This window comes from Echeneis naucrates, chromosome 14 (assembly GCF_900963305.1).
Source record: "Echeneis naucrates chromosome 14, fEcheNa1.1, whole genome shotgun sequence".
Taxonomy (NCBI): Eukaryota; Metazoa; Chordata; class Actinopteri; order Carangiformes; family Echeneidae; genus Echeneis; species Echeneis naucrates.
In genome coordinates, this window is record NC_042524.1 from 19587700 (window position 1) to 19601214 (window position 13515).

Below are 13515 nucleotides of genomic sequence, written 5' to 3' on the forward strand. Positions count from 1 at the left end.
ATAGAGAAACGTGTCAAAAATCAAGCTTAATGCACAATTATGATGATGATCCACAATGCAAGGTGGAGAAACAATAATGCTTACTGCAAAGCAAATCTTCTTCAGTACTTAAAACCCTTGTAGGAGTAAGCCATTTATTTTGACTGCTGGTTCACCTAATATAATTGTGTGTTAATGGATAATTTTTTTCAGGACAACCTGTGCTATCAGAATTTTTATACTGCAGTGATGTCACATGAAGGTGATTAAAGTTATATAGCCACAAAACAAAAGAAAAAAACAAAAACACAAATTGTTGTTCACAGAAATGTATTCAAATCACATAGAAAGCATTTCTAAAGTTTATGTTTGACATTTGGAGACAAATTTTTTTGAGTGTCTTTAATCAATTTGTATTGAAATTGCCTTTATAACTCACACCAATCAGAAAATACACACATTTTCCCATATATTATATTAGGGTTAGGGATAGCTTTTGGTAAAAATGCAGTTTTCTGTCAGCAATGTTATAATAATTATAACAAATATTATATTATTATATTATAAATCATTCAGATGTTACATCACTCTATCCAGGGATTTTATACTTCATGAAAACTCCTTTCATTTTCATCCAGCAATATTACAAATACCAGTAGGCTATAAATATTATTTATAAATCATTCAGAGGTCATAAAACACCACTTTATACTCTCAGGGACCAAAGACTTCTTCCAGAAAGCTCCTTTCATTTTTAGCAAAAAAGTTAGCCCTGAAAAGACCCCGAAGTGCTTCTAGAAGGCCTAGAAAAACACTGAAGACACAGTTGGAAAGGTGACAATCTCAGCTTCCACTGGGAAAAATGGTAAATAAGTCAGTCCATGCATTACAAAGATGTTCTGCACTGCAACACCAGAAATAATCAGCATGCACTGTATGCAACTGTTGAAGTGACTTACATAGATTGTAAAAATGTTTGCACAAGACTATCATAAAGTTTCATGAATTCACTGGCACACACATTATCTTAGTGGAAATTAAATTTGTGCTCTGTGTGTTGTTGGATTAATTGGCAATCATCTTGGAAATTTTAGCTAGCCGCTAAATCATCAAGCATGATGTGAACATGCTGTAATCATGTGCAAACAAATGCAATGCAATGCAAACAAAACAAAACAAGACATCACTTACAGTAGCTACTTTGCGCCAATTTATAAATCAAATAGAGTTGCTACTTAGCAAATAATTAGTATGCTGTGGATGGATGAATGGAAAGGCGAGAATCTAGGTTCACATGAGCAGCTGAGGTGATGCTCTTCCCAGAATGCAAAAAATACTGCATGATACTGTTACTGGAGATACTTTAACGGTAAAGTGCTGCATTTTAGGAATGCATTACAGTTCTGTTAAAAAAACTGCCAATGGAGTGCAATTTAACAGATTTTCTTTACTATTAACAGTAACTATTAACAGTTAATCACTGTACTTTAAAAAAACTGGTTAATTCATTTTACAACCATACCTGGTCTCCTCTATATAATGTTGAAAACTGAATAGTGTGTGTTTTATGAATGTTTTATGTGAGAGAGATGTTCTTTTTAATTATCATGCAGCCTTATTTGTGCTACTGATTTTGTTTAGCAATACCATTGCTGACGTAGTTTCAAAAAGTAATTCCCAGCATTTTATTGTGATTCAATAAAATTTTCTGTTTTGTGACAGATGAATGGTCACAAATCCATTTGTGTTGTGCTAACCTTTGGACACCAGAGGGCAAAAGAAACCTTCATTTTTCAGTTATGAATCCCATAGGGGACCCAGTTATCTCTCCTTTTTTCTTTAACAGGACAAAGTCTCTTCTGAGATTTAACTTGCAGAGACTTGTATCCATTGCTTTCAGCTGCAACCTGCATCACGTATCGTTGTTTCTGCAAATTTGTTTAGTTTGTTTTTCTTTTTTCATAATTACATTTGGATTGCAAGGTGCTGTTAGGTGCCTGTGACAGGTGACAGGGAGTCACTGATCTGAAACACCCTCCCCGTTGGCCCAACACGACCCCAGACATACATTCATCCATCACACCCTCTGGCATGCTGACACGCCCCTTTCCCATCCCTAATGGATATGTGCGTCTTCTCCTTATGGAGATCTGAAAGTATAATGCCACATGTATGCACACTCAACACAAGGTTCACTTATGTTTTATGCAAAGTCTAAATTAAATGAGGACAATACACAATTTATGCTGAATATCTCCTCCTCCTAAGTGATTTATAAAAGATGTTTATTCATTCAGTGAGACGACAAAAGCAGTAATCTGGAAATGATGCCCTGACATTTGGAGTTCAGGTTATACTTTTTTCACATGGCAGAAATTAATAATTCTACATTTCTGCTTGTCTTTACTCTAGGCTGCTTTTAGATATTTATCATGATAACTGCTGAGGAGGGGGCTTCAAAGAGTGCTAATGTTTGGACTCGGAGGGGTTTTCTAACCCCTTGTTATTGAGTTGCTGCTACACAACTAAAAAAAATGCAAAGATGGAAGAAAGAGCCACAGCATATGTTTATGTCAACTGAGATGACAGTAAAAACTCAAATGAATCCCCAAGATGCAGAGCTAAAAAAATATATTACCTAATAATGCTACAGAACGAGCTGCTCTGAGTTTTAATGAATCATCTGTCTGTACATATGTTCTACTGGGGCCTGTCCTTTCCCTGCGCAGATGTTCTGATGAAGTGTCCTCCTCGAAAACTTCCTCCTGGTTCCAGGGTCAGGAAATAAAGAAGACAGGATAGGAGTGGCAGCTTTCTTGCTTGTACAGGCCTACATATGGTTTTCCTTTGTAAGGTGGCATGTGACAATCAGATGAGCAGATAATTGTGATAGTTGTGAGGCATTTGGCATCAATGAGTACCTGAGGAAGACAGGGTTTGGGTTAATCCCCCCCGCCCCACATTTCTCGCCTTCATTTAATCAATTAACTCCAGAATATCTTTGCCTTTGTCGCTTATTTTCCTCCTGCTTTCTCCTCTGGCATCCTACTCTAAAAATATCTTTGCTAAAAGCAATTTTTCATCCCTCAACAGCTATTGATTTTCCTCTGGCATTGATCTGAAATGCTGTATGTGATGTTTGTTGGTGTGATTGTGTGTATCTGCACATTAGAGTATATGTGTACACACATCACTTTTTGTGTGTGTTCAGGGTGAGTAAACTGATTTTTATGCTCTTTGGGTCTGTTTTACCACCCTTTTGCTCTGTTCTCAAGATCAGGTAGAGGAATTTAAACAGTAAGGGTCTTTCGACTCTAATCCCTGTGCTTAGCAGGACGCTGCTTTAAATATGTGTAAGCATTTTAATTGTGAGCCCCCCTAAAACACAATGGCCATACTAAACACATGAAAAGAGCTGCTGGAGATAAAATGCCTTTTATCTCGTGGTCAAATCCCAGTTTTATTTAGCATATGTCATTTGAAGCACACAGAGAATTTCTGCCTTAATAATCTTTTTCATTATTCCATTCTAGCATCTATATGGAGGAGTAAAGGAAGACAGTATGATGCATGATGCTCTGTAGAGAATTCAAACACTTACCGCTATTATCATCATTCTTGTCCACACAATAAAGATCTACCTCATCCACAAGAACATGGTTTGTGAGTACTTGATACCACAGTTCCCACAGCCAGAACCAACTGTTCAGTTTTATTGTCCTACGGTGCAAAGAGGAGCCTGTCCTTGTGTATTTGCAGCCAGTCATCCGGTGATAGATTAGAGACGACAAAGGCGGAGAAAAGGAAGAATTCCCCCCTTACTGTTTGAAGAGTTGGGGATATCGAGATGAGACACTTTAGGCTGAAATAAATTTTTCCCCTTTCCAAAAGCCTCATTGCAATCTTGTCTGAGAGGAGATCAATACGTGGGCAATATAGCTCAAATATGTGGTGCTGCCAATGGAGCAGGATTATACATCTGCTGTAATGTGGAAATGCTGTGTACTTCTAGCAAAATTCCCTCCCTCAGGAGTCGACTGATTAAGAAAATCAGTTCCAAATACTAATTTTGAGACTTGTATTCAACTCAGATTGAATGATAAAACACTGCAGGTACTGTTTCAAGGGTTAGGGTTAGGCTGCTGAAAACTCCTGAGCACCTCATCTTGTGTTGCTGCATTCTATGAAACACCACCTGAAAGGAAATAAAATGGCAAAACTTTTAAAAACCTGTTTGCAAACCCAACTGTTGCATATATAATAGTGGCCTCATTAGCAGGTCTGACAGCTGTTAATTTAAAGCCACTCTGGCACTGTTACTACTGCATTTATAATAATAAAGACAAAAAATGAAAACAGAGTTTTACTAACTAAACAACTAAACAAAATGCAAAACATCATAAATTAAAATGTCTGCAGAAAACTGAGCTATTAAATCATTAATTAAAACCTAGAAGGAAATCATTTTAATAATTATTATTATAACAGGGGCAGCATGGCGGCATAGTGGTTAGTGCTCTTACCCCACAAAGAAGGTCGTGGGTTTGATTCCCAGGCCTGAAGACTTTCTGTGTGGAGTTTGCACGTTCTCCCTGTGCGGGTCTCCTCCTACTGTCCATGTTTGGGTTAACTGGTGGCTCTAAACTGCCTGTAGGAATGAGTGCGAGTGAGAGTGGTTGTTTGTCTTTCTTCTTCTCTGTGTTTTGGCCCAGTCATGGACTGGTTGCCTGCACAGGGTGTACCCCACCCTCACCCACTGTGAGCTGGGATTGGCTCCAGCACCCCGCATGACCCAGAAATGGATAAGCAGTAGAAGATGAGATATTATTACTGGGGCTAAAATGCAGAAACACAGCATCCAACCATTGCAATTATATCCCAGATCTTTCTCCTTGTACAATATGCTTTTAAAATGGAGGGCCCTCTAATGTGTGTCATTACTGACCTCTTGAGGAATAAGTTTATCTTATAAAGCTGCTCCATCCTAACCTGTTAACCCTAATGACTCTCAACAGACAGCCAACGCTGCCAGGGTGTAGTTAGCAGTTCAGTCAGGTTTGCAGGTGTGGATCAAATATTGGAAGCTGTTCTAAGAGGTTGAGATGCCTCGGGGCATACAGTGTATCAATACAGTGTTATTTACCTTACTATACCAAGCCATTCAGCATTTCACTTGCAGTCTAATTTCTTCCAGTTTGACTTCAAAATCTATATGACAAAGAGTTAGACAATTTAGTGTAAGCTAATTTGCAGAAACTGCAAAATTCTGAGCCTAATTATCACACACAAATGCCATCAACCATCATGAAAATCAATGTCAGGGCTAATCTATGCATCTTTGTCTCTTCCCACAGGGTTTCTTACCTGATTTCTCTGTAATTCGATTTGTTAAACAATTGTTTGCATCCTTAAGCGCAGAGCTGTCCCAATCCGGTCCTGGAGAGCTACTGTCCTACATGTTTTAGTTGTTTCCTGCTCCAACACACCTGATTCAAATGATCAGCTCGTCATCAAGCTCTGCTGACGTCTGATCAGGAGTCATTCATTTCAATAAGGTGTGTTGGAGCAGGAGCCATCTAAAACATGTAGGACAGTGGCCCCACAGCACCGGATGTGTAGACCTCTGCTTTTGGGTAATTAGATTGTTTACATGTTTCAGTTTCAAAATATGTTCCTGAAATAAACACAGTAGTGCAACGAATCATTTCATAGGAAATATGTGTACAGTGTTAACTCTGTGAGTGACAAGGTGTCAGCCATATCTCTTACCACCAGTCATCTTGATACACTCTGTCAAATCTATACGACTTATATATATATATATAGTGTTCTGTCAAGATGTACTGTGCAACGGTCCTTGTGGAGCAACTTCATCGACATCCCTTGTTTATAACAGCCACAGTGTCTCACAGGTGCAGCCAATGTAACTGTACCTTTAGGAAATATAATGGACACAGGTTTCCAATGAGATAAAAAATCCTATAGATATAACTGTACGCAAATGATAAAAAATGTGACAACCAAGTGAGGGCACACAAAAAATAAAAATGATAATGATAACAAAAACCAATTCCTCACCTGTGGAGCGTATTGAGTCTTTCAGCCCATTCTGTTACCGCTGTTTGGAAATGGCAGAGGATGACTCATCACTGTCATCAACTGTTTTATTAAGAAAATATAAATCCCAGATAAAGCATTAATTGTTTCACTGCATCCCTTCACATTGGCATTGTGCTGCTGAAATCAGAAGTGGAAGTTATTGATTTCATGGTTTGTCACATTGGGCTAAACACACAATACTATCTTATGCAGGTAGTTCCCATTTTGCTCAACCAAGCAGTTACATCTCTCCCTGAAAGGCATTTTACATATGATGTTCAACAGCAAGTACTGCCTAATGCATCTGCTTTTAATCAGCGCTGATCCTTACTGTCTTCAGCAACCTGTTAAAACAATTGCAATTATTATAAATGAGGTTGAAACTCAACATCTTTTTGTTTTTGTTTTTATTGCTGTTCCTGTCGCTTCTGTAGACTTCTTCCAGCCTTCTGACCAGATGTAACATACTGTGAATCTCAGCCACCAGCTGTCTCCTCTGGTACGAGTTGGCGTAAATGGTTCAGTGTTGAATTGTTTATATTTTGTCAGTGGTTTGTCGTTACATGCAGCGAACACAACCATTCCAGATGTTTTCTTGAATTGGTCAACTGTTTGTTTCCCTTCAACAATTCATCACCTTGGTGTAAAATCAAATACCTTGCAGACAAAGACCTGAGCAGCACCCAAGCAGTTGTACAGGATTTCCCTACATGGATTCTTGTCTTTGAGAAACATGTGCATTTCCCTTCGGCAACCCAGACTACATTGATGGGAGATTTGTGAGGAAAATGGTCATTCAAATGAGTAGACCAGGTGTCCTGTGTAGGATGTATGACACAGGAAGGATTGCAGGAAGGATACAGGATGGACAGCAGCCATGCATCCTGGGTTAGGGGAGATACTTTACGCTTCCTCCTCCTTGTGTTCCCATTACATCCTTTACCAACCTCCCTTACTTACGGATGACACTTCCTCCATTCTAACCTTTGGCAGGAAGCAGTCCTCTGTTTCACCCATACATTTAACTCCAGCTAATGCAGTTGTCAAATATTGTTTAGAGAACACTTTGCCCCATTAACCCAAAGCCTGATGAGACACTTCCTGTTTATTAGTTGCGGCACAACACTAGATGAATGACATCATCTTTTTTGGCCATTCCCATTTCGCTCAGGGACCCACTGTACTCCTCCATCTTTCTCTGGAAAAAAGAAAAAGAAAAAATAAAACGAGCTTTTTGAAAGGTATTAAATTCTATAATAGATCGTCTTCCTACCACAGAGGTGGTATGTGGGGAGATGCACAAATAAATCAATACAACAAAGTGGCTTGTGCAGGAAAGACAGACAGTGGGCTGAAATATTAACCAAGCACCGTAGGAATGAAAGCCAAAACCTATGAAATAGAGAATCCATTATGGGCAAAGGCCGGGGTTGTCTGTGGAATTGGATTCAGTAATGGGAGGGAGGGGGCATAATGCCTGGTCATTGGTTTTATTGAGAACTTATTGCACGGCAAAATTGAGAAGCCATTGGTATCGATTAGTGAGTGTACAGAGAGGAGAACGTAGATTTGGCTGAAGTTATTTTCACTGCTTGCACACGGTGCTAAATGGAGGACACACTTCCTCATGCACACTTTAGTTTGTGTTTTTCCTTTAGAATCTCTTCAGCTTAATTTCTCCCCATGCCATGATCTTCTTTTTCTGACTTTCCATCTCTTCACTCCCAAAGGCTTTCTTAGTCTCATCCTTTCTTCTTCAGCCACATCTCAGCTATTCCTCTGCTGCTGTGGGTGTCAGCAAGTTGCATCAATTTAAAAAAGACTTCAAAACCAATTAGGAAGAAATCTGAACCCACAATATATGTGACAGTCCCGCAATCTTTGTAAAAAGAATGTAAGAGCATAAAACATCATTTTGAGGACTTTCTTCCACTGAATAAACTTTTCTGATGCTTCTTATCTTCTTTATATGACTGTAACAAAGGAAAAACAACAAAAAAAAAATGTCTCCTTTAAATAAGTTTTGAATGTTAATGCTATTGGAGAGTTGGACTATTCAAAAATACAGAAATCAGAGAAGCACGGGGCAAACACAGTTCAGTCACTACCTCCTGTGAATGAAACACCTTCTGTCCTACATAGACAGCGCACATGTCACCAGCTACTGCACAATTTCAGTTTATAATCCCTTCTCCAAACCCAGATATATTGTCTTCCCATCTTCCCCAGCCTCCCATCTCTGTCCCTCTTCAACCCACAGGCCCCTCACCCTGATAATGACTTTGGAAATCCCCAAGCCACAGGTAGTGCCGACACAGCTCTTCTGACACGAGCTGCACTTGTAAACTGATATTGTGAGCAGAGATAGAGGGTGAGGGGAGAAGGAGAACAAGTCAGGGATGAGATGGAATGGAGGTGGCCTCATTCGTGCAGGGGGGTGGTTGCGTTGTTGCTGAGGTCAGGGAGAATTTTCATCATCAGGATTTACAGCCAGACATGATTTGCAGTGCAGTTCGACAGCATTTGTGACTGCACTCCTGAAACGCATTTTCTCCTATTGTGTGTGCACATGCACTTGGACACTGGTCCACCTGCTACGATTTATAGCTCCCCACATTGTTACAGCTCTTCTTTATGTCCCAGTGCGCACCATTATAGTTGGCTGTCAGTGAACAGGTATCTTCACAGTATTTCTACACACAGCATCGTCATCATTAGCGATAAAATGTAGTTTCACATTGTTACTGAAGTAGATAACCTTGAGATTCTTTCAGCAAGTTCATTATGAGTTGTATGTCAACACACCCCATAAAAACAGAAACTTGATAGTAATAATAAAACCTGCATCCTGTGATCTAAGCATATGTTGGACAGCTGTAAGCACTGAGGACTTCTGCCAACAGAGGAGGCGCCAGTTTAAGATGAGTTATGTGAGTACTCAGCAGCAATTTGTTTGTCGTCTTGGCCAAGATGAAACACAGAGACGATGAAGTGTGGACAGTCAGTCTGATGCGCTCAAAAAAAGAGATCTAATGGTTGCGTGTTAGACTGGTTGCTTTTTTCTTGCTAAGGATAGAAGGAAACATTTTATAAACAGTTCAATCAGGAGAAACTTCAGTATAAGTTGGTGGACAACATTTAAAAGCCATGTTCTTAGTTTATGAAACCAGTAGAGACCATATTTACAGGAGAGGGTGGAGCTGAAGAGGGGTGAGTGCTGGATCTGACCTCTTCTGTACTCTATCCTGATGGTCAGTCAGGTGGCTGTGTGATTTACTCTGTCAATCACACTGAAGCCACACCCTCATGCACCCTCTGCTTCATGGTACATTTTCCTCTAATTGGGAGCATCATTTAAGAACTGTGTGTCATGTTGTATTGAAGATCTGAAACTATAGGCTGAGACCATAAAGTCATTTGGAAAACATTTACTGAGCTAATAAATCAGGGAGAAGTAGGAACCGTTTCACACTGCTTCAATACAATTTGAATTTTTCTAACCAATTTTTCTAACAAGGTGAACTTTCCTCCTGATGGTCAAAAAAAAAAAATGTCAAAAATAAATAAATAAATAAAATTAAAAAATGCAGGTTTAAGGCTCTTGAGGATTTGCATAATTTTTCAGACCCCAAAAATAGTTTTCTTTGCATTTCAGACAAATTTCAATAAAAGGAATTTTTTTTACATCATTATCTATTCTTTTGTTCAGTATTTGTCCTGAGAGTTGTTTAGGAGAAAAACGTTTTTGTTATCTCCAAATAAAATGGCTTATTTCTGTGAGACAAAGAAAGGCAGCTGAGTTTTCAATGTAGAATTAAGGTCTCTAGTAAGTACTTCATTTAGCTCTAATGAGTTGAACTATATCGTCAATACAGCAGCATAGTAATCAGTACTGTTGCCTGATAGCAAGAAGTTTGCAAGTTTGATTCCCAAACCTGGGTTGCATGTTCTCTCCATGTCTGCATGGGTTTCTTCCCACTGTCCAAAAACATGTTGTAGGTTAACTGGTGACTCTAAATTGTCTGTAGGTCTGAGTGTTAGTGTGAGTTCTTTTTTGTCTCTGTCTGTGTCTGTGTGCTGGCACTGTGATGAACTGGCGATAAGTGGTATTGAAGGCTATGTGAAAATGGCCCTACTTTGTACTTTATTTATGAGCTCAGTAAATGTTTTCCTAATGAGTCTATGGTCTCAGAATCGGGTTTCAATTCATTGTCAAAAAAAACACAATTTTATTTTATTAAATGATGGTGCCATTTAGAGGAACCAACAACAACCCCTTGCAACTAATGTGCTAAGTAGCTTTTCTTGCATTCTGCCTCAGTTGGCTCAGTCGACATTTGCACCATCTTCTCTTGTTTCGCACTGATCAATGCAACTTGTTCAACATTTATTTGATCCATCTTCATCATAATCTTCTTGATTTCAGTAACTCTTGTTTGAAGTCCATGACAAAAGACCATAGCTCAAACATAACATTGCTAACCGGGCCTTTGGTGGTTTAATGGAATAGAGAAACAAACACATTACCACAGTAGTATGAAACATAGCACCCAACAGTTGAACTCGCAACAGCTGAGTAATACTTTGAGGTATTCATCAAATGGCTGAATAATCATGATTCCTGTTGGGTTTTGTTTACAGCTAAGATTTAACTATATTGACCAGGTTTGACAGTCTGCATATAGCAAGCTGAAAGATTATAGATATAAACTATCAAGAAATAAAGGACTGTTTTGAAACAGAATCTGTTCTTTTCTGAGGATGGAACTCTTTGTAGTTCACATCCTGCAGGGAAACAAAGAAGCAAAGAATCAATCACATGAATCAAACTGTAAGAACTAGCTACAAAAAGAACATGCTGTCTACATTTTGGCATTGCCAAGATCACCAGGAGTTGATGTAGTAGCATAATACATTTATTTTAAGCTTGTCACTGGGGAGAAAATGATGAGCGGTACACAGTCAGAATGTGAATCAGAGTAGTGTCACACCAATTTCCTGAAGATGTGTGACACAAAATGTGACAATAGCTTTGCATATCAGGTAGGCTACCACATGGTACCAACATTTTACACAACATTAATCTCTAACTCTGCTCATAACAATGATATGTTATTAGACATCAAAATTTGCTCATATCTGAGTCACATGTTCTGAAATATATAATCTTAAATAATTTTCTTTTTTCAGAAAAAGTGGCTTTTTCTTCACTTATAATATCCTTTACAGAGCCAAAGTCAGTGTTTTTCAGACCCATGTTTTAGAGCCTAAAATAAATCTTACAGAACGTTCCCAAAACCAGCAGAGCTACTGCTTCAGCGCTGATGTGGTGAACTTGTGTGAAAAAGTTTTTTTTTTTTTTTTCCCCAATAAATGTTTTTATGCTTGTATTGGATAGGTCACTGACAAAACAGGAAATGTGAAATTAGAAAAGCAAATCCAAACGGAATTCAGAAACCCTGTACTCAAACTAATGTCTCAAAAGAACAAAACTCGATTTAATGTTGAAAATAACATACAGCCCGAACCTGCTCAGAAGCTCTGCAGTCACTCTTGCACACAACACAAAATTAAAGAGTTCTTAAACAAATTCACTCGCAGTCATACATTTCCCCGCAGCCTCAACTATATGGGCAGGGCTAAACAGGAAAATCATGGCTATATCTTCAAACAGTCATAATAGAAGATAAACAGTTATCCATTTAACACTGTGAAGGTTGGTGTGTGTTAAACTCTTGGACTAAATTGAGGCCCAGGAAGGGAGAGGACCATTGGGAGTGATTCAGCTCTCCTTTACTTAGGCAATGGACAAATTTGCCATCCAGCTGTAAAGTTTCCTTACTGTATCTCTCAGGGTAACAAATTATCCACAGTCATAAACACCTGCCAAACTGCTCACCATCTCTGTGGTAGTTCCCTCTACAGGAGGTGTCTCTGCAATCAAATTTTGTCATGACACACACACAGACTGTCATTGTGACAACAATACCAGCCACACTGGGACCAGACTGAGGTACTGTTAGGGCTCAGAGTCCAAAGATGAGAGACTGCTGTTATCAGGGCGCCACACACTGTCAGACTCTGATAATGACAATGCCAGGGGAATAGTTCATGAGAGGGGGTTACACCACACGACTCAGGTTTCCTAGGTAATGCAGAATGATCATCCAAGGTGAGCTGCTCTCACATCACCTTTCTGAACAGGCTTCACACGAACTGGTGAGATCTTTTCAAGGTTTTTTTTGAGGAAAATTCATTGAGATAAATCATAGCAGTCCATGTAAGGTACATCTAGCCGCTGATAAAAGACGAAAGTTTGAAGCTCTAACCACGTTTGATGGAAGCTAAATGGTCATTCAGGCCGTATAATTCATCATTGACACACATCAAATGTGTGGCCTTACCTTTAAATCCTGTCTTTCTGAAATGGTCATTCGGGCTCTTGGTCTGAATCAGTTGATGTCTGCTTTGCCAGCTTTTTTGCTTGCTGAAAACTGTGCTGTGTGTGTGTGAGAGAGAGAGAGAGAGAGAGAGAGAGAGAGAGAGAGAGAGAGAGAGAGAGAGAGAGAGAGAGAAAAAGAGTGGACACAGCCAATGGGCAATTTGATCCAGATTTAGTGGAAATGATAGTCAAACTGTTGTTTCCCTGCATGTTTTCCCAAAGCCATTAAAAATGTGTGCCAACAATAGCAAAGCTCCCCCTGGGTTTACCTGTTGCCTACAGCCTGTCTTGCCCTTTCAGCCTGACTTCTCAAGGTTTGCCACAGAAGCCTGGCTTTGGTGGACGGCAGGGATTTCACGTTTAGAACACGGTTGGGAAGATCTGTACAGAAATGCGCAACAACACAGACACACATCTGAGTGCTCATGCAAGCGAAACATTTTGAAAGGCTTTAAAGAAAGACTTTGATGGGGATTCAAGATTTAAGACGGAGACTTACATATTTAATGTGTTTTCCGGACAACATCTGCTTGTAGCAGCATATTATATCTTTTATGTTTATGCTGTGCACTTAGACTCATTAGCAGAGAATTATCAGCTCAACCTGCAGCTCTCTTTGGATTTGCAGAGCCTCACAATGGGTTTGAATCCCATTGTTAATTTCTTTACTGTTTTTACTTTGGGCTACCTCTCACTGCTTCCATTCCACTAAAATTACCAGGTATATGCCAAAAGCAGAGTTTGTTGAGTTTGCTGCTTTGTTCGGACTTAGAACACCCAAAACTGCAAGGACAGATGTTATTGCATGCAATTACAGACACAAAACAATGAAGGAAAAAATAAAATTATCACTCAGCACATTTACCATATCTGTCTCGTCTCATCCTGAGGTTGTTTCTCTGATTAAAGATGTTGGCACTTTTGTATGAGTCACTTTGACAAGGACTTGTGTTTTTAAAACTTTCAGGCTGCAGCTGTTTATATCAGTGCCAATT

The 13515-nt window shown here is 39.2% G+C and overlaps 1 long non-coding RNA gene across 1 annotated transcript; it reads right to left on the reverse strand.

The window, feature by feature from the left end:
• Window positions 1-3845: 3845 nt before the first annotated feature.
• Window positions 3846-5428, reverse strand: LOC115053994 (uncharacterized). Its single transcript, XR_003841565.1, has 4 exons — window positions 5344-5428; window positions 5123-5187; window positions 4503-4627; window positions 3846-4174 (listed from the first exon to the last, which is right to left on the reverse strand). It is a non-coding gene; the product is annotated as an uncharacterized LOC115053994 (long non-coding RNA).
• Between the last annotated feature and the right edge of the window lie 8087 nt (window positions 5429-13515).